Source organism: Oryza sativa, chromosome 1 (genome assembly GCF_034140825.1).
Source record: "Oryza sativa Japonica Group chromosome 1, ASM3414082v1".
In the NCBI taxonomy this organism is placed as follows: Eukaryota; Viridiplantae; Streptophyta; class Magnoliopsida; order Poales; family Poaceae; genus Oryza; species Oryza sativa.
Window position 1 is genome coordinate 16,088,163 of NC_089035.1, and position 21,651 is coordinate 16,109,813.

The 21,651-nt window shown below is 41.9% G+C and overlaps 1 long non-coding RNA gene across 1 annotated transcript; it reads right to left on the minus strand.

Annotated features, from left to right (window-relative positions):
- Positions 1-3,056: 3,056 nt before the first annotated feature.
- LOC107280736 (uncharacterized) lies at positions 3,057-6,657 on the minus strand. Its single transcript, XR_001545323.3, has 4 exons — positions 5,885-6,657; positions 5,722-5,796; positions 3,465-4,805; positions 3,057-3,340 (listed from the first exon to the last, which is right to left on the minus strand). It is a non-coding gene; the product is annotated as an uncharacterized lncRNA (long non-coding RNA).
- Between the last annotated feature and the right edge of the window lie 14,994 nt (positions 6,658-21,651).

A 21,651-nucleotide genomic window follows, 5' to 3' on the forward strand; every position in this document is an offset into this window, starting at 1 on the left:
GGCAGTGGGAGTTGGGGCGGATTTGAGGAGGTGAAAGAGGTCGAAATTTCGGTTCTTTTGCCTCCGGTCTTGAGCCTTCTAGTTGAGGGACGAAGGAGTTACGGAGGCGGGAAGCTGGAGGTGTCATCTGGGCATTCGTTCGTCGTTCGTCCTCGTGTGCGCGCGTGCGAGCGTGTGGCATACGCGGGCTGGCACGAGCTGGGCGTGAGCGTGCGCGAGCATGGTGCGGGATCGGCGCGTGACAACACGGGGTGACACAGGCCCTGGCTCGGCCTAGCCGAGTAGAGGAGACGAAAGAAAGAAAACAGAGAAAGGGAAAAAATATAGGGAAAAAGAAAATTAAGGTGGAAACAGAGAAAAGAAAAACATGAGGAAGATTAAAATAGATAGGATTTGAATTGATGCGGAATTTAGATAGTCCGACATTCGGGATAGAATTAAATTTGGATACAAAGGAGTTATTTGAAGTGTAAGATGCACTTTGCGACAAAATTAAACGAGAAAAGAAACATAAAAAAATAAGCATGGAAAATAATATTTTAAATAAATGTCTAACTCGACGGTCATATTTTTAGAGAATCAAAGCAAACTAAATTGGTTTTAAAAAGTTGTCAAATTTTAGGGCTGTTACAGTTCTACCCCCCTTAAAGGAATCTCGTCCTCGAGATTTACCAGTTAGCAAATAGGTGCGGATATTTCTTTTCCAGCTCAGACTTTCTTTCCTAGGTTGCCTCATCTTCTGAGTGATTTTTCCACTGTACTTTGCAAAATTCAATTCCTCTATTTCTTAACCTCCTTTCAGTGACCTCCAATATTTTCTCAGGTTCTTCTTCATATGTTATGTCCGTCTGTAAAGCAATGTCATCCAGAGGTACTTGTTCTGTTGGTTTTCTTAAGCATTTCTTGAGCTGTGAGACATGAAAAACAGGATGAATTCCGGTTAATTCTGCTGGTAGTTGCAACTGATATGATACTTCACCTCTTCTTTGCACAATTCTATAAGGTCCAATATATCGAGGTGCTAATTTTCCTTTCATTTGAAATCTTTGAACTCCTTTAAGTGGCATAACCTTTAAATAAACAAAATCTCCAACTTCAAAACTTAAGTCTCTTCTTTGATTATTGTTGTAATTCTTTTGTCGATTCTGTGTTGTTTTGAGTTTTTCTCGAATAATCCTAACATGTGCTTCAGCATCATGTGCAATTTGTGGACCAATCAACTGTCCTTCTCCTGTTTTAGTCCAATTAAGTGGTGTCCTACATTTTCTACCATATAAAGCTTCAAATGGTGCCATCCCAAGACTTCAAATGGTGCCATCCCAAGACTTGACTGATAACTATTATTGTAAGAAAATTGGGCGAATGGCAAACAAATTTCCCAAACTAGGCCATAAACCAAAACACATACTCTCAGCATGTCTTCAAGTATTTGATTAACTCTCAGTCTGTCCCCAGTTTGTGGATGATATGCTGAGCTGAATCCCAACTTTGTACCCATAGCTTCATGAAAACTCCTCCAAAATCTTGATGTAAATTGGGTTCCTCTATCAGAGACAATTCTTTTTGTACTCCATGCAATATAACAATCCTTGTGAGGTACAACTCAGCAAGCTTGTTTCCATCATATGTTTGCTTAACTGGCAAGAAATATGCTACCTTAGTTAATCTGTCAACTATAACCCATATAGCATCATAACCTCCTTTAGTCTTTGGTAGACCTATAATAAAATCCATTCCAATTTCATCCCATTTTCATTCAGGCAGGGGCAAAGGTTGCATTAATCCTACTGGTCTTTAATGATCTGCTTTTACCTTTTGACATACTTCACATAAATTGACATATTCTGCAATTTCTTTCTTCATATTAGACCACCAAAATATTTTCTTCAAATCCTGATACATTTTTGTACTCCCAGGGTGGATAGAAAATAAAGAATCATGTGCTTCTTCTAATATTTTATCCTTGATTTCCTTTTTATCTGAAACACATATACGCCCTTGGAATTTTAAAACTCCATTATTTTCTGTAAATCCTGGGGCTTTGTTCTAATTTTAGGAGAAATTTGGACACTACCAGGGAGGCAGATCTGAAGGATTTAAGAAATCTATTGAATAAACATGCCCTAGGGGAGGGCAAAGATATTTTAATATGGCCATACAATAACAAAAAGATCTTCTCAGCTAGATCTATGTATAGGGTGATTACTTTTGGGGTATAAGAGATGTTGAAAAGATGAAGATTTGGAGAAGTAAAATTCCTTTAAAAATCAAAGATTTTCTTTATATGGCAGACAGAGGCAGGCTTCCTTGTGCATCCCAGTTGATTAAGAGAAAATGGCAGGGAGGGGATGAATTCTGTAAACTGTGTGGCAAGATTGAATCTACTAACCATATCTTGTTTAAATGTCTTCTTGTTGTCTTTACTGGTGTGTGGTGAGAGATGTTTTGGGTCTAACCATTAGTCCTATGAATATAAGAGATTGTTTGGGGTTAATGAAAAGAAAAAATGTCCAGGGGGTGTGGGTGATGCTCTTTGCTAGTGTGTGCTGGGCACTTTGGCTAATTAGGAATGACTGGGTTTTCTCAAATATTTTGGCAAAGTCTCCTTTGCAAATCACTTATAAAGCTTTGTCTTTTATTCAGCAGTGGTGTATCATGCTAAAGGAAGGAGATCAAGCTACTATGAAAGGATGGTGTGAGCTGCTGATGGCCAAACTGCAACAATTGAAGCCATGTCGTCTTCCTGTGACAATTTGAGTCTACTTTTGGCTTCAGTTTTTTGCTGTCTTTTGTACCAGGGGTTAGTGCCTGGGGGAATGTGAGGTGTTATCAAGGTATGGAATGCTTCTGAGAGAACCAGTGTTATGTGCCGACTTTTTTTTTAAGTCTTTTGTTTCGTAGCTTTGTTTTCTGTGTTTGTATAAGACTCTGTATACTGTTTGGGCTTTCTTCCAAAGCCGGGTCAATGAAAATTTGATCTATTTCAAAAAAAAAATGTTCAATTGACTAAATTTTATAAAATCGTTTTACACGTCTAAATGTGGGGAAAAACTGGCTAAATTAATCACATGATTACTCTTTCATTAATCACCTTTATACACGTACATGCTAACAGGTTAGGACAAAAAAGAAAAAGAAAAAGAAATATTTTCGTGGATGTCATCATCGATCCCCATCGCCATTGACGCCGGTCGGCGACCTTCCCGTCTACCGTGCTGCCATCTTCTTCCACATCCCCTCTATCCCCATCCCCAGGCCCCAGCCATGCCGCTCCATCCCCTCCGTTGCTTCACTGCTCCATCCATCCCTCCACTGCTCTGCTGCTTGCTGTTTGTCACACCTAGAAATTCACTAGTAATTTTTAACTTATTTATGCATAAAATCCTCGTCCAGAAATCAGCCGAGGTACACAAACTGACAATTTAATATACAGATTCATCATAATAGTAACGTTACATACTTACAAAAGAAAAGAGAAAACAGCAACGGATAAACGATCTAGCGAAACTCCGGCTCCACTCCCACAGGCAGCTCAACTGGGGTATAAGCCAAACGTCTTCTCCTTTGGGACTTCTCTTCAACTGAGGTTTGATTGATTATTACAAGATGATTACATGGAATACTCCGCAAGCCACACAGTAAGTATGCAAGTACACAAGAATACCAAAGAATGGCATAATATAGGGCTCATTTGCAAAAGCAGCATTTAGCAAACATTTGAGAATTGTAAACCAGTAAAGTAATTAATCATCAATATTAATCAACACTGAACAGCACACCCATGCTGCACAGGCCCAACCAAACCTGAACAACCATACCCGGCTGTACAGATCTATCTCCAAACCAGGAATGTACCATTCCAAACCAGGAGCTAATCAAATTATTACCAGTTATAGCATCATTTATTATGGTGAGAAGTGTGAGACTAATCACGAAAGACATTGTTAGACCTGCCCATAACCGCGGGCACGGCTATTCGAATAGTTTTACTCTGGCCAGATGTGTACCACTGTACCCACAAGACATGATTCCACACATGTTACCATGCTCCGAAGTACCACCATGGCACTGCAAAGGGGGAAATCGTGACAGTACCCTTCGCACAACACAACTCAAAGCAATGCGTCGTTCCTGGATCATAATCACCCCCTTATAAAACAAGGCATGGACTCCCCAACGATCCCCGTGGGCTTATCTCCACCACTTCTCAGTCTGGTGCCCCGCAATGAACCATGCTATACAAAAAATAAAGCCGTTGCCCATGCTAGCTTGTGGTTGGCACGGTTAATGTTTCACAACCGAAACTCGTGAACCTGTCCTTAATTGTCATGAGCACGACCATCAAAACCATGTGCTCACAACCCACCATTATCAAGTTTTAATTAGTTGGCAAATTAATTAATTAATCAATCACGATTAACCATCGTGAGCTACCATTAAATATCCATCATTAAGTAATAGTGAATCATTAGTTATCCCAATCGTGTGCTAATGTTTCTAAGCATGGCTAAGCAATTATATCTAAAACAGTTGAACCAATATATAAATCCAACTAGTCAAATTATAACCCAAGGTAATCAAGAAATACGGTAATCATTCCCCGAAAAAAAAAGAAAGAGTAATCAATGCAAATTGGCCATAACAAAGGAATAAGTTCACACCACCCGGTGACATTCGAAAATAAATACACATTTAAAATAAATAGAGAATCAACATGTTCAAAGGATTTGTGTTTGGGATCTGTGTGACTTGCAACAATGGGTCTTCAATAAGTCTTCTTGAAAACTTCCGACGCACTCACGATCCTTCGAAACGACGGAAACGACAAGTTAACACGCAAAACAAGGAAAAAGACTAATAAAAAACAAATAAACAGTACATATAAAGTAAATAAACAAGTAGATCATAATTTAAGATGAATTATGAGACTTGAACGGCCTCATTCCGGTTTCATATGAATTAATTATGAATTTTACAATATTTAATTCCAATTAAATCTATTAAAGAAAACACTATTCCAAATTAATTAAACGATTTACAAATAATTTATAACTAAGATAAAAGATTGGAAACATCCTCTAGAAATAGATTAGATTATATTTGGTAGATGACATATATTAAACAGAAATAATATGCCACTGAAAAGAGAGAACGGATTTATATCGATTTTGGACGGCTGAGATTAATCTTGACCGAGTCGACCAAGATCGGATGACTTGGATTGATCTGGAAAGCGAGCCTCACGACATACAAACTCAACGAGTCAATTTTACGTGACACAGGATCACCCAAATGATCAACCGAAACCGGCAAACAGAACCGGCGGCTCTGAACTAAAGGACCACTCAACACGGATGAACGAACGAACATGGGGAACACCTTGTTCGAACGAACGAACGAACGACTCAACAACGGCTGCGACAAAACCGGTGGGCTAGACACGATTCACGGTAAAGCCCCGATACGGCAAATGATAGGCCGGTTGAAACCTAGGGTTGCACCTACGGCTAGACAACTCGACTACCGAGCAACGGGCTAAAGCGGTAGCTAGGTTAAAGCGGCACACAGCTGCGACACAGCGACAGTAAAGCGACTTTGCTCAGCTAGGCGGCGGCGGCTCGGCGGAGGCACGCGGCTAGGGTTAGGATAACGGCACAGCGACAACGACACACATGTGGCTTACACAAACATCTACCCTAGGAATCGGAGAGAAGGCCTCACCAGGAAACGGTGGCGACGGGAGAAGAAGAGGCCACGACAACGGTCCGACGACAACACACGGAGACGATGACGACGCTAGGGCCAAACAAGATTAGATTAGATGGGATTAAGACCCTAGTGATAAACTACACCGGTGAACGACGTGGGAGAGAGGAAAGCTCACTGAGGGGTGGCGTGACGATGGATGACGACGGCAGACGGCCGGCAGCGAGGTAGAGGCGGTGACGGGGTCGGGTCAGCGATGGCGGCGGCGTTTCAGCGTTCCTCGATGAAGAAAAACCAGTGGCCGGGCTTCACCTTGTTCCTGCGAACCCAATGGAGTCGACGGCGACCGAAGGCGACGACGGATGACGACGAACGTGCGGCTGGAGGCACAGCGACGACGGCGGCGCTCCGGTTCACGACGACGGGCTACCTCCGGTGGGATTTGGCACAAAATAACCAGCGGCTGGGATTTGCGGAGCCAAGAGAGGTGGCGGCGCAGAGCGGCGACGACCGAGGCGGCAGCGCACGGCGGCTGGAGCGGCTACCGGCGACGGAGAGAGAAGGCGCTCGCGGGGAGAAGGTTTCCGGCGACGGCGGAGAGAGGGAGAGGTGGCGGCCGAAAGAGGAGCTGGAGGGGGCTCTATATATAGCCATGGGAGCCCAGGATCGAGCCCACATCGACGGGAAAAACTTGGGAAAGTTTAGGATCCTCGCCGGGAAAAGGAAAGGTTGAACCGCGAAATCGGAAAGGATTTCCATAAAAACTTTTGGGGATTTCTTGGGGATTTTGTAGAGGAGATTGAGAGGATTCCATTCCCGCAACTAATTTGGAATGAGGAGTAACGGGGAGGCCGGATTTGGAAGGAGGAGGCGCCAGTGCATGCGCACGGGACAGAGGCGGCTGGAGGTTGAAGATGCACTGAAGCGAGGGAGCAAAAACAGACTTCGGCTGAGGGAGCAGCACGGGCTGTAGGCTGAGGAGGAAAGAAAAGGGAATGGGCCAAATTCGGCCCAATACTAGGAAGAGGAAAAGAACTTCTTTTTCTTTTAAATCTATCTATCTATCTATCTATTATTAAAACAGCTTTGAAATAAGACACCACGTTCACTGTGGGGGCTAGAAAATCCCACATTAATCGGAGAAAAAGAAAAAAAAAGAAAAGGAGAGTCCAAGTAAAAATACGATTTAAAAATATCGGAAATTCGGAATTAAAAATAAGCAATATTAAAAGAAGTTTCCATATAAGAACCCAATACGAGATTAATCATAATTCAAAATAAAAATAAAATAAAATCCAAAACTAGAAAAGGAAAGGAGAGTCCAAGTAGAAATACGATTTAAAAATAACTGAAATTCGGAATTAAAAATAGGCAATATTGAAAGAAGTTTCTATATAAAAACCCAATACGAGATTAATCAAAATTCAAAATAAAAATAAAATAAAATCCAAAATTAGAAAAGGAAAGGAGAGTCTAAGTAGAAATACAATTTAAAAATAGCTGAAATGCAGAATTAAAAATAAGGAATATTAAAAGAAGAGTACATATAAGAACCAAATATGAGATTAATTAAAATTCAGAATAAAAAAAATCCGAAATTAGAACAAGAAAATAAAAGAAGAGTTCAAGTAGGAATACAATTTAAAATTAGCTGAAATTCGGAATTAAAAATAAGCAATATTGAAAGAAGAATCCATATAATAATCCAATACGAGATTAATTAAAATTTTGAATAAAAAATAATATAATATCAAAATTTTGAAAAATTAAAAGAGAGTTTAAGTAGGAATATAATTTTGAAACAACTGAAATTGAAAATAAAAAATAAAAACATTAAAAAAACACAATAGGGTATTAACTTTTTTAAAATTATATTATTAAAACAGTTTTGAAAGAAGGCACCGCGTTCACTGTGGGGCTAGAAATTACCACATTAATCAGAGAAAAAGAAAAAAAAAAGAAAAAGAGAGTCCAAGTAAAAATATGATTTAAAAATATCGGAAATTCGGAATTAAAAATAAGCAATATTAAAAGAAGTTTCCATATAAGAACCCAATACGAGATTAATCATAATTCGAAATAAAAATAAAATAAAATCCAAAACTTGAAAAGGAAAGGAGAGTCCAAGTAGAAATACAATTTAAAAATAACTGAAATTCGGAATTAAAAATAAGCAATATTGAAAGAAATTTCTATATAAAAACCCAATACGAGATTAATCAAAATTCAAAATAAAAATAAAATAAAATCCAAAATTAGAAAAGGAAAGGAGAGTCTAAGTAGAAATACAATTTAAAAATAGCTGAAATGCGGAATTAAAAATAAGGAATATTAAAAGAAGAGTACATATAAGAACCAAATACGAGATTAATTAAAATTCAGAATAAAAAAATCCGAAATTAGAACAAGAAAATAAAAGAAGAGTGCAAGTAGGAATACAATTTAAAATTAGCTGAAATTCGGAATTAAAAATAAGCAATATTGAAATAAGAATCCATATAAGAACCCAATACGAGATTAATTAAAATTTTGAATAAAAAATAAAATAATATCCAAAATTTGAAAAAATAAAAGAGAGTTCAAGTAGGAATATAATTTTGAAACAACTGAAATTGAAAATAAAAAACAAAAACATTAAAAGAACACAATAGGGTATTAACTTTTTTAAAAAAATAAATTCTGAAATTAGAAAAAAGAAAAATAAGATTTCAATTAGGAATACAATTTATAAATAACTAAACTTTGTGATAAAAATAAAGACTATTGAAAGAAAATACCATATAAAACACATGATGAGATAAAATTAAGTAACAGGCCTATAAAGGAGTAAAGTGGTGGCGGTTGATACGATATATAAAAATTGTTAATAAAACACTAAATAGAATCCTAATGACGATTAAAAGGAGGGACGTCAGGCATGCCGTAAAGCAAATAAGTAAGACGGTTGCTGGGACTTCTAGAAAATTAAAAAAACCATTTATAATCATATTCGATTTTTAAAATCTCAGTGATAATAAAAAGGAGAAGCAGCGGGCGGGGTGTATAAGAGTATAGTTGCAGAGCCACCGACGGTTGATGGGACTTCTAGAAAATAAAAAATGAATTACAACGATAGTTATGCTCAATTTTTAGAATCACAATGACAATAAAAGGTAGGCATGAGACGAGCTGTAGAGGGACATAGTGGCATCGTTTGATGGGACTTCTAAAAATTATAAAAAATAAAACTACAAGTCCAATTTTTAAAGGTTTAGAACTTTTAAAAAGTAAAAGAAAAAAACAATGATAATCACGTTCAATTTTAAAATCTTAATGACAATAAAGAAGGGAGGCAGTGGGCGAGCCGTAGAGGAGTACAATGGCAAAGCTGCTGACAATTTGGCGGGACTTTTAGAAAGTAAAAATGAACCCAAATGATAATAATCTTTGATTTTTAAAATCTCAATGACAATAAAAAGAAGAGACAGTGAACAGACCGTAGAGGAGTATAATGGCAATGTTCAACGGGACATCTAGAAATTACAAAAACGAAACCCAGCATGACAATAAACTCTAAAAACTATAAAATCCAATTTTTAAAGGTTCCAAGAAGAATGAATAGAAATAGTGATAGATCGAGTAAGCAAATAAAGAAGAAGATGACATAAGGGGTAGCAACTGGTGTGACTTTTAAAAACTATATAACTAGAAACACGAGGATGATAAGATTTGGTCATTCAAAGTCTTAAGACAATGAGATAGCTATTTAATAAATTTTAAGTAAAATCATACTAAAAGAATATATGATTTTGTTTGGGTGCTAGCCTTGCAATTGCGCGGGCCAACCAGCTAGTTAATCACTGAAATGATCTTTGAATTGTTAAAAATACTTCCGATGCTCAAATAATTTCAAGAAAAATCCTGAAAATATTGGGCACTCAAAGTACTTAAAAAAATGAAACCAGCTCATTTAATGATTAATTTAATATTTAAATAATTGCTGAACTCTTCTTTGTATTATTACAATTAGGATTTAAGCTCTAAAAAATCTGAAAAAAATCCAGATAGTATAATTAATCATGGAGAATTTAATAAAAATTAAATCCAGCCATGCTTTATATTTAGGAAATTTTATTTCCCACATTTAACTTCACTTGTATTTTAATGAACATTTAATATAAATTCTATTAATAATTTATAAATCCGAAACGAAAATTCAGGCTGTGACACTGTCATTGGTGGCCAGATCCAGCTGCTGATGAAGGGAGAGAGGATCTTGGCAATGACTCGGACTACAACAAAGGTGGCGGCAGTGGTAAAGACCGTCGGGCCGTGTGATTTTCACATATGCAATTGCAGCCGCTGTCCTCTGGGTGCTCCTCCTGCCAGATCTATCCGGCAGCGAGCTCCACGCCGCTTGGTCGCTTGTTGCCGCGTCTACTTGGCCGAGCGCAAGGAGGAGAAGAGGACGAGCCTCACTGATACCTCTAGCCACCCGAGCCCGAGGAGGAGAAGAGGCGGAGGATAGCAGTAGCAACGAGGAGGACAAATGAGAGAGGGTTCTTGGGGTGGAGTGGTTACCCCCAAGGCCGTCGATGAGGGTGTGCAAAATGAGCGACCGAACACCCCAAAATTTAGGGGCCCTAATTTTTTTATTCTTTAATCTACGCCAATGCGTTCCAATATATTTGAAGGCCTCTTGTTCCATTTTTATAAAGTTTCACTTTTACTCATTTGTTCATTGGCTAGAACAGGCTTATTTTTTTTAGCTCCGATAAGTGTTCGATGGCAATCATGGCTAACTCAAAGAGCTATAGCTCATGACGATGATATGAACATGCGTTCTAAGCATTAAAGATTCCATTTTTCCATATAATAAAAATAAATTACTACATCATAACATAATATTTTTCTAACATTTATTTAAAATTTTCTTCTCACTGAGATAGAGCTCCACTGCTAATTTATTTTTGTGTCTTTCCTACTTATATTAGCGTTAAATTGTGTTTCACACCGGGGCCTCGAATTCGTAGGTACGGCCCTGGTTACCCCAACCAACGAGCTGTAGCCGCGGGTGCAGCACTGCTTGCGCGGATGCAAACGCGTTGCATCGAGCGGGCCAGGCTCGTGAGCAAAGCTCGATTCTCGCGTTTCTCTCATCCTGACTATGGTGATGCAATTTTCACAAGGCGGCGGTCTGCGGAGGCGATGGCTAGCGTCAGTGGCAGCGGCGACGGTGGTCGTGACTGTGGAGGCGGTGGCGACATCGGCGGCGGGGAAGGAGTCGGGTGCGAGGTGAGGATGGCAACGGCGAGGTGGCTGGGCGTTCGGCAGCAGCAGCTGTGGTGGTGGTGACCGTGACTGCGGTCACCAGAGGCATGACGGCCTCGGACGGCTACCCGAGGGCGTGGGAGACGGCTCCATCTGACCGTCGTGGCATCGTTTGGTGGAGGGGTCGGAGACAGGCTTGGCGCAGAGAAGCGCAGCCGATGGCAACGGAGGCCGGCTCGGCGCGAGAGACGTGGGCGGCGGAGATGGAGGCCGGCTTGGCGCGAGAGGCGCGGCCGATGGAGGAAGGCCGGATTGGCGCGAGAGGCGCGGCCGGCAGTGGAGGAGACAACCTAGATGTGAGAAGGAGTTGCCGGTGGGTGTGGCGCGGTCTTCGGCGCACGAAGGCTGACCGGCGGGGGACGCTGGTGCAGGGGTCCCACATGTCGGCAGAGCTTGTGTGGTGGTGGAGCCTCGGTGCGTCAGCCGTGGATTCGCAGGTGGTGAGCAGCGGGTGAAAACCCAGTCCGGCCTTGGCCGGACCGACAACGATGTTCCCCCTCCTGAGGGCGTTGTCGTGCTGTCTCACCCCTCAAGGGTGATTACCGGGCGAAAGCCCGGTCTTGTCTCCTTTGAGTCCCAACGGACGGCAGCGGCGGATTTCCGTCGCTTCTCTTCTTGAAGACGTCGTTTTGGCATCTCCTAAATCTCGTATGTGTCCCTTTGTTGGTCTAGTGGCGATTGGTCACGCTTAGTGACGGCCGGTCCGGTGCTAGCCTTCTCCTGGGCTTGTGTGTTGGAGATGTCGGTGTGTGGGTGGTGGTATATTTTTTTTCTTTTTCCTGGTTACGACCCTTCAGGGTTGTAATCTTATAATTTTTCCCTTCTCTATCAATAAAACTTCGCATCGTCTCGTGTGAGTCGTTAAAAAAAAATTGCACAAGGTGAAACAGGCTGAGAGGGTAGTACAGGCTACCAACTTAGGCAAGGGGATCCTTTATCCCCTATTCTTTTTAATATAGTAGCTGACATGCTTACTCTATTGATTAAGAGGGCTAAAGAGGCGGGACTCTTGAATGGGGTTATTCCTCATCTTGTTGATGATGGTGTGTCTATCTTGCAATACGCAGATGATACTATTATCTTTTTGGAGCATGACTTGCAACAGGCAAAGAATTTGAAACTGATTTTATCGGTATTTGAAAAGTTATCTGGCCTAAAAATAAATTTTCACAAGAGTGAATTATTTTGCGTTGGTCAGGCAAAGGAATGTTATGAACACTATTCTAATATTTTTGGTTGTTAGTTAGGTACCTTTCCTTTTAAATACCTTGGAATTCCGATGCATTTTAGGAAGCTTTCTAATAAAGATTGGAAACGTATTGAAGAGAGAATTGAGAAAAAGCTTAGTAGTTGGAAAGGCAAGCATTTATCTGTTGGTGGTAGACTGGTGTTGATTAATTATGTTCTTTCAAGTTTAGCCATGTTTATGATATCTTTTTTTGAGGTGCCGAAAGGGGTTCTTCGTAAAATTGATTATTATAGATCACGGTTTTTTTGGCAAGGGGATGACCATAAGAAAAAATACAGGCTCACTAGGTGGGATGTTGTTTGTCAACCCAAGGACCAGGGGGTCTTGCGATTCATAATTTGGAGATACAAAATAAATATCTTTTAAGTAAATGGTTGTTTAAGTTAATTAATGAGGATAGGGTTTGGCATGATTTATTGAAGAGGAAATATCTTTATAATAAATCTATAACCCAAGTTGACAGGAAACAAGGTGATTCCCATTTTTGGTCTGGTCTTATGAATGTCAAAAGTACTTTCTTAAATATGGGTTCTTGGATTGTCAATAATGGGGAACAAATCAGATTTTGGGAAGATAGATGGATTGGTAACTTGGCTTTTAAGGATAAATATCCATCTTTGTACGCAATTGTTCGGAGGAAAACATCTTCTATTGCCACTGTTATGGGATATGTTCCGCTTAATGTATCTTTCAGGAGAGCTTTAGTTGGTCAGAATCTTGTTTGTTGGCATCAGTTGTGTGCCTTTATAGTACATATTCAGTTGAATGATTTGTCTGATAGTTTTAGATGGAATTTCCATCAGAATGGCTTGTTCTCGGTGAGGTCTATGTACCTAGCTTTAATTAATAATGGCTATATCGAGAGAAACAAGTGTATTTGGAAGCTTAAGTTGACACTTAAGATTAAAATTTTCATGTGGTACCTGCTTAAAGGGGTTGTGTTAACTAAGGATAATTTGGCAAGGTGTAACTGGAATGGCAGCTTGAGGTGTTCTTTTTTTTGAAGAATGAGTCTATTCAACATCTCTTTATGGATTGTCATTTTGCGAAATTTCTATGGAGAGCAGTTCAGTTCTCTTTTGGTTTTAATCTTCTAGTTAGCATATCTCATATTTTTAATGGGTGGCTTTTGGGAGTTGATAAGAAAATGAGTAAACTGATACTTGTTGGAGCTTCTGCCATTTGTTGGGCAATATGGCTGAGTAGGAACGATATGGTTTTTGACAAATCACCATCATTTTCCTATATGCAGGTTATTTTCAGGGCAACTCATTGGCTCCGGTTTTAGGCACAACTACAAAGGTGTGATGAAGATGAAGAGTTTCTGAAGGTTGCATACCAAAAGTTGGAGACCACGGTTATGCAACTATTTGCCAATTATGGTTGGAGATTTACAAATAGACTTCAATAATTATGATCTCCTTACGTTAGGCTGGTTTCAATAATAGTGATCTTCGGTGTGTTCTATTCATTTAGATTTACACTATGTTCATGAAAACTACTATGTAATAATTGGCTGTAACTCTTTTGAGTAAAGGCTGGGATATTATATTCCATTATTAAAAAAAAAACAAGGTGGTGCCTGCACGGCGGGTGCGAGCCAGCCCTCGTGCAGGCAACGAAATAGCCTGCAAGTTTCCCTTCATTTGACCTGCTGAGCAAGCGGGTAGCGGGCAGCGGCCATCGGAGAATGCAGCGGCCGCCAGTTCGTCTGTGGGCCAAATTTGTTGGGATGGGCCGAGCCACGCCTGTTCATTGTCGTTTCCTGTTGCAGTCGCTCTGTCCGTCCGGACCGGAACGGACGAAGTAGCTGCGGCCGACGTTGCTTACCAAACAAATGGGAGCACGAAGAACGGTGCCGTGTTTCACCACCTCAGTGTTCGTGGTGGTGGTCCGCCAGACGACGTTGATCAGTGGCATAGGGGAGATCTGCACCAGACACCAGGGGAAGGTTAACTAAACACTCGTCTTCTTTAGCCCATTCCCTATCTAAGACACTAGACATAGTTTTCATAAACTCTATATCAAGAAACTAGTACTATACACTACTCTTTTAATACAAACAGCATTATTCCATACTTAAATTTAATGCTACTTATATCACATGATGTTTTAAATATTGTGTAGAAACTATGTCTCATGCAAGATATGGTTTCCTTCTATTTTCTCATTTATTCACTTGACACATCATTTTTCATTCTAACTGGCAGCTTATTTAATGCTATAGACACCATTCTAGTTATTGGGTTGAAAATGGCCTTAGATGAGCTAATTAATTAATTAATCCACCGTTCTAGAAGTTCAGGCAAAAATCAGCAGAAGAGACCGAAACAAAAAGTCCGCAAGACTTTGGGCTGCACCGGCTGCAGAGACCGAGTCGCGTGAGTGAGACCGATCGAATTCGGCCGGTCGGTTTATAGATTTTCAGGCCACGCGCGCAGGCGTGCAGGGGAAGCGGATCTTAACGCGCGGGACCCAAAAGGGCGGCAGAAAAGCATGTGCAGTCAGCGCGGGAGGCCCGCCACGGACCGGCGAGCTCAACCGTCATCGCGTTCGTCACGCTCGTGGCCACACACACGTTTGGCACTTGCACGCGCCCGGCAGGTCGGCACCTCTGAGGTCGTTGTCGCGTTTTCAGTTCATTTTTCGGGTACGGATATCTGCTGAAACATACCCTATTTTTCATAATTCTAATTCGACCTACTTTATAGATTTTGACACTAGTCCACAACATTAATATTATTTAAAATTTAAATATTTTATATAAAATATTTTATATTTTTATATAAAACAAGCTAATTATATATAATTATATATGATGATATTTGTTTCCGTGTTCTGAAAAAATGGTTTCCGTATTTGTGTCCAATTATATTTGTTCCTTATTCATATTTAAATAAATTGTATTTATTTCTGCATCTGAGTTGTTCGTATTCGTTTTCATATTCGGCAAAAAAAATTATAAAAACGAATATGATATAAACATTATCCGTCTACATCCGTTCTGTTTTCATTTTTAGGTGAGGAGCATTGTACGTACAGCTTGCGTCCGCGTCAGCGGCAGCTATAGTAGATTCAAAGTTTCACCTCTGTTTCGTCAGCGGCAGCTATAGTAGATTCAAAGTTTCGCCTCTGTTTCTCACTATCTTCAGCCCCCCACGCTCTGTCCATAAGTATGATTTATTTCTAGCGTTTAACAATTTATTTAGAAGTGTAAGCATTTTTGGAGTACTATTTTCCCAGCGAATATTGTTCACTTCTAGCAGCATGCTCGAGATAGAGTAGGTGACGACCGGAAGGCCACCGCTATCCGCAAGTGATCGTCGGCGACCTCTGTAGGATGAAGTCGGCGTCCTCACTGCTATTACTACTTCTCCTGCACCGACAATACGCGAGGTGGTTCTGCATCCTTTACATTTACTCCGGTTCAAGCTAGAACAATGCAATGGCTTCAAACAACAGTCAGTTAAACCCTAATTCCACATTAGGGTGATCTACAGGATTAGCATATGTTTTAGTAGATCGAAAATCTACATGGGTGCCTAATGGCAAGTTTTATAGTAGGGGTAGTTGCCAATAATTTTATCCATGTAGGATATGAGGTGATATATACAATACACCACATCTATACTACTTCTAGCATACTAATCCAAATGGTTTTATTTTATTCGTGTGTCCAATCCCTTCTTTCTTTCATCTTTTTTTCTTTGGGTTTGTTAGAGGTTGCCCCTTGCATAAGGGATGGGTCGTCTTCTCTTTCATCACTTATTTCTTACACCTCATCATCCAATTATATGTGGCAATTTTAGAGGCACCACATCAAGCATTATAATCACTGCTAGGGAAGTGGTCTTTAGTCCCGGTTTACAACCCCTCCTTTAGTCCCGGGTTACAAACCGGGACGCCCAATCCGGAACTAAAGATGGCAGCACCACGTGTTTTGCGCTACCATCTTTAGTCCCAGTTGGTGTTATCAACCGAGACTAAAGGTTTTTTTTTCTTTTTTTTCATTGGTTTTTACTGCTTGCATATTGATTTCCTCAAATTGAGTTGCTCCCTACATCCCCAAGTCACATATAACACCACATATCACAGATAACATCACAAATTCACAGATTTACATAATAACATATCAAATACATAAAAAAATTCACAGATTCACATCATAGATCAAATATGACAGGGTTATGGATACCACATACCTAATAGTAGTTGACTAAATCTCGGTAGGATCCACCACATACCATGTCCTATACGGAAACAACCTGTGGATATAGGAGGAGTTCCGGATAAGGAAAGACAACCAGAGTTCTACATGGAAACGACAAGGACTACTCGGATTGTATCCATATTGGTTTCCCTAGTTCTACTTGGACAGGGGGACACCTATGGGTATAAATACAAGCCCCCCTAAGAGGAGAGGGGGGACAATCAACACACGACCACCTCAATCAACACCCAATACAATCGACATAGAAGCCACAACATAGAAGCCTACATACGCCAAGACACGCCGTCGGATATCGACTTCAGGGATAAGCACGGCTAGTACCCTACGGTGTCTCCGGATACTGTCAGGAGAGACGAAAGCGCTATCTCTGATCTCGCCGGGCACGGATTCGAGGTGGAAGGCTACCCTGTTGTCGACTACGAGTCAGATCGTCAGACCGCCATGTCGACAACAGTTAGATAGGCTACCCCAAATATTGTATTGGTGTGATTATCATGAATAAGAGCAATACCGGCTTCGGCCAACAGGATGTAGGGTTATTACCTGACCGTTCAGGGGCCCGAACCTGTATAAAAATCCCTGTCTCCATCTCTTTTACCTCAGTCTCGCGTATACCCTAGCACCGACGATCCTCATACCATGCAAATACTAGAACCGTGACATCAAACGTCGACAGTGGCGCGCCAGGTAGGGGGATTTTGGTGCTTCAAGGTTTCGACGAGATGGGTTTGAGAGATGGATTCTCCATCAACAAGCTACTCGACGACTTCGGCTTTGGGGAGATCCAACCTGTCCAAGTACATCTTGCGACTAGATCGGAACCATCATCGTCATCGACAACTTGGTCTATCGAGATCATCCAAGCCTCAAGCTCCGCGGTGTACCAAAAGATGTCAGATCACATGATATCGAACGAGTACGCAGCAAGGTAATTGGTAGATTGGTTTTTTAAATTGATCTACTAATTTCGTGGATACATCCGGCATGTATCTACAAAAGTACGCAATATTTCATATGCAACTTATCGTACCTATTCAGATCATACAACATTGTCAGATCCATGATTTATTATGTTTTCCTAGAGCATGTCTTTTATACAATATCTATTGCGCGAATGTCCCCGATGTTAAATCGACTACGGTCTAACGCTGGGGGCTCGCTCTGTTCTCTTCTATATAAATCATGCTTGCTTACAGTTTACATAATGCATGATATTTACATCTGCTTGTTATATCCTGATAATACCAGAAGATCTATGTAGTTTTTTGAGTACATACTCGATATTATCTGCTATATATCTTGCCTTCTAGAAAATATTTTTCAGGAACAATTGAGCACTCGAGTAGGTCGTGGTCAAGTACACCGCATTATCGAGAACGATCTCGACAAATGCAGAGTCGTCATGCCCAACCTACCAAAGAAGACCGACGACCTATCTCATAGCGCCGGCCATCGCTGGACTACTCGAGAAAAGGTTGTTAACGGATAATACCTCGCGAACGTCGTCGGCTTGATCACCCGACATGATTGCGAACGAACATTCAGATATGCTACAAGTTGGGTGTGTGAGTCATGCTGGCCACATGAGACGCACATGTAATAAACCAACTTTAGCACCTCCGTTGGTGTTCGAGAGATAATTCTACACACTCGCTGGTTCTCGAACCAGCACGTAGCAATCTCTCGCACCGCAAACTTCCATTGGTGTCCGAGAGATAACTCTACTCGCTCGCTGGTTCTCCAACCAGCACGTAGCAATCTCTCGCACCGCCAACTTCCATCGGTGTTCGAGAGATAATTCTACACGCTCGCTGGTTCTCGAACCAGTACGTAGCAATCTCTCGCACCGCCAACTTTCATCGGTGTTCGAGAGATAATTCTACACGCTCGCTGGTTCTCGAACCAGCACGTAGCAATCTCTTGCACCGCAAACTTCCATTGGTGTCCGAGAGATAACTCTACTTGCTCGCTGGTTCTCGAACCAGCACGTAGCAATCTCTCGTACCGCCAACTTCCATCGGTGTTCGAGAGATAATTCTACACGCTCGCTGGTTCTCGAACCAGCACGTAGCAATCTCTCGCACCGCAAACTTCCATTGGTGTCCGAGAGATAACTCTACTCGCTCGCTGGTTCTCCAACCAGCACGTAGCAATCTCTCGCACCACCAACTTCCATCGGTGTTCAAGAGATAATTCTACACGCTCGCTGGTTCTCGAACAAGTACGTAGCAATCTCTCGCACCGCCAACTTCCATCGGTGTCCGAGAGATAACTCTACTCGCTCGCTGGTTCTCCAACCAGCACGTAGCAATCTCTCGCACCGCAACATCCATTGGTGTTCGAGAGATAATTCTACTCGCTCGCTGGTTCTCGAACTAGTAAAACGTAGCAATCTCTCGCACCTTAACTTCGGATGGTCAAGGTACGACTACAACAATAACGCAGCGGTCCTCGCACCACGACTTCAAATGATCGAGAGACACCTACTCACTGGTTCTCAACCAGTCAATCATAGCGAACTCTCGTACATTTGCTTCTAGTGGTTGAGTTACGACTACTACCTGGTCCCCGATCAGAGGTGTAGCGATTCTCCCACTACCTTTACTTCTAGTGGTCGAGTTTAGACTACACCTGGTTCTCAACCAGCGGTGTAGCGATTCTCCCACTATCTTCACTTTAAGTGGTCGAGTTACGACTACTACCTAGTTCTCGACCAGCGGTGTTGCGATTCTCCCACTATCTTCACTTTAAGTGGTCGAGTTACGACTACTACCTGGTTCTCGACCAGCGGTGTAGCGATTCTCCCACTATTTCCTCTTCTAGTGGTCGAGTTTAGACTACATCTGGTTCTCGACCAGCGGTGTAGCGATTCTCCCACTACCTTTACTTCTAGTGGTCGAGTTTAGACTACACCTGGTTCTCGACCAGCGGTGTAGCGATTCTCCCACTATTTCCACTTCAAGTGGTCGAGTTACGACTATTACCTGGTCCTCGACCAGCGGTGTAGCGATTCTCCCACTATTTCCACTTCAAGTGGTCGAGTTACGACTACTACCTGGTCCTCGACCAGCGGTGTAGCGATTCTCCCACTATCTCCACTTTAAGTGGTCGAGTTACGACTACTACCTGGTTCTCGACCAGTGGTGTAGCGATTCTCCCATTACCTCTACTCCAACAAAGTTGATATCAGGTGCACAGTATCGCCTAGTGTTTTACCCAGAGATCCCTTACCATAAAAGACACCTAGCGTTGAAACCTATCCTAACGTCCCACGCTGTCTTGACAAAGCCTCTGAGGAACTTAAGGGAACTTCGGCTGTGGACGCCCAAAGCGGATAAGGCTTTGTCGGATCCTTCAGAGACGAAAGACCATGTAAGATCTGGTCATGTAAGAGTTCTCGCCGTGCGTGTTAATCAAGCCGTGTAATCGGAAATTGGATTTTCCAACTTCACGGCTGGGGGTTAGGATCAGTGCTTGTTCAACTGAGGCAGGTCAAAGGTCCAAGAGCCTTATCTTCCGAGAACAATTCTCCGATGACAAGGCTGGGGGCTAGGGAGAGTGTATAACTCTACAAACTGACTGATCGGAGTCGGTAAAAGAGAAGACGCTCATATACAAAACACTGGTTTATAAATTTAATTCATCTTCAATTTTTCCAGACATATTATAACATGTCACCCTTCGAGCGTTCGCTCGGGGACTATTTCTATCTAATATTCTTTTATGAGTATTGATTTTAGGAAAATTCTATTTGACATTATCAAAGACTCCATGTCTCTATGGTTCTACACCAAGATCGACTAAGGCGGGTACGACAAATATTGACAAGGCTCCGTCGCAGACTCTGCGCCTTCTCGATCGCTCGAGAACGGTTGGTGGATATCGACAAGGAATACGGAATGAAGAAATGGTGTACCCGCCGAGATAAAATTTCTTGACTTCAATCCAAATTCTCGATTACAGCAAGACGAGAGACTTAGTCGTATGCTCTGTACTTTCTTGGTTGACATCAGAGATTGACTCAGACAAACCCTTTAGGTGCCCGCACGAGGCTAACAAAGGAAGTCTAACGTTATCTTTAAACTCACCGAGAACGGTCACATGAGTTCGATAACAGTTACTCCAATGTCTGCGCGCGGTTGAGAATATGAATTCGTTCATTTGCATCGAAGTCAGGGGCTACTGTCAGGGTTATGGGTACCACATATCTAATAGTAGTTGACTAAATCTCGGTAGGATCCACCACATACCATGTCCTATACGGAAACAACCTGTGGATATAGGAGGAGTTCCGGATAAGGAAAGACAACCAGAGTTCTACATGGAAACGACAAGGACTACTCGAATTGTATCCATATTGGTTTCCCAAGTTCTACTTGGACAAGAGGACACCTATGTGTATAAATACAAGCTCCCCTAGGAGGAGAGGGGGGACAATCAACACACGACCACTTCAATCAACACCCAACACAATCGACATAGAAGCCACAACATAGAAGCCTACATACGCCAAGACACGCCGTCGGATATCAACTTCAGGGATAAACACGGCTAGTACCCTACGGTGTCTCCGGATACTGTCAGGAGAGATGAAAGCGCTATCTCTGATCTCGCCGGGCACGGATTCGAGGTGGAAGGCTACCCTGTTGTCGACTACGAGTCAGATCGTCAGACCGCCATGTCGACAACAGTTAGATAGGCTACCCCAAGTATTGTACTGGTGTGATTATCATGAATAAGAGCAATACTGGCTTCGGCCAACAGGATGTAGGGTTATTACCTGACCGTTCAGGGGCCTAAACCTGTATAAAAATCCCCGTCTCCGTCTCTTTTACCTCAGTCTCGCGTATACCCTAGCACCGACGATCCCCACACCATGCAAATACCAGAACCGCAACATCAAACGTCGACAAAATACATCATAAATTCTCAAGAAGAAATACATCACAGATCACAGTCTCACAGATCAAATATATCACAAAATCTCAAAAAAAGAAGAATGAACTTCTTCCTCCATCTGCCGCACGGCTGCCCGTCACGCCGCCGCACGGCTGTGCCGACGCCGTCGATCTACCGTCGCTCCACCGCCACCTGGGCTCCCATCCCGTGGCCTCTCCTCCCGGTGGATCTGGCTGAGGGGGAGGGTGCCTCCGCC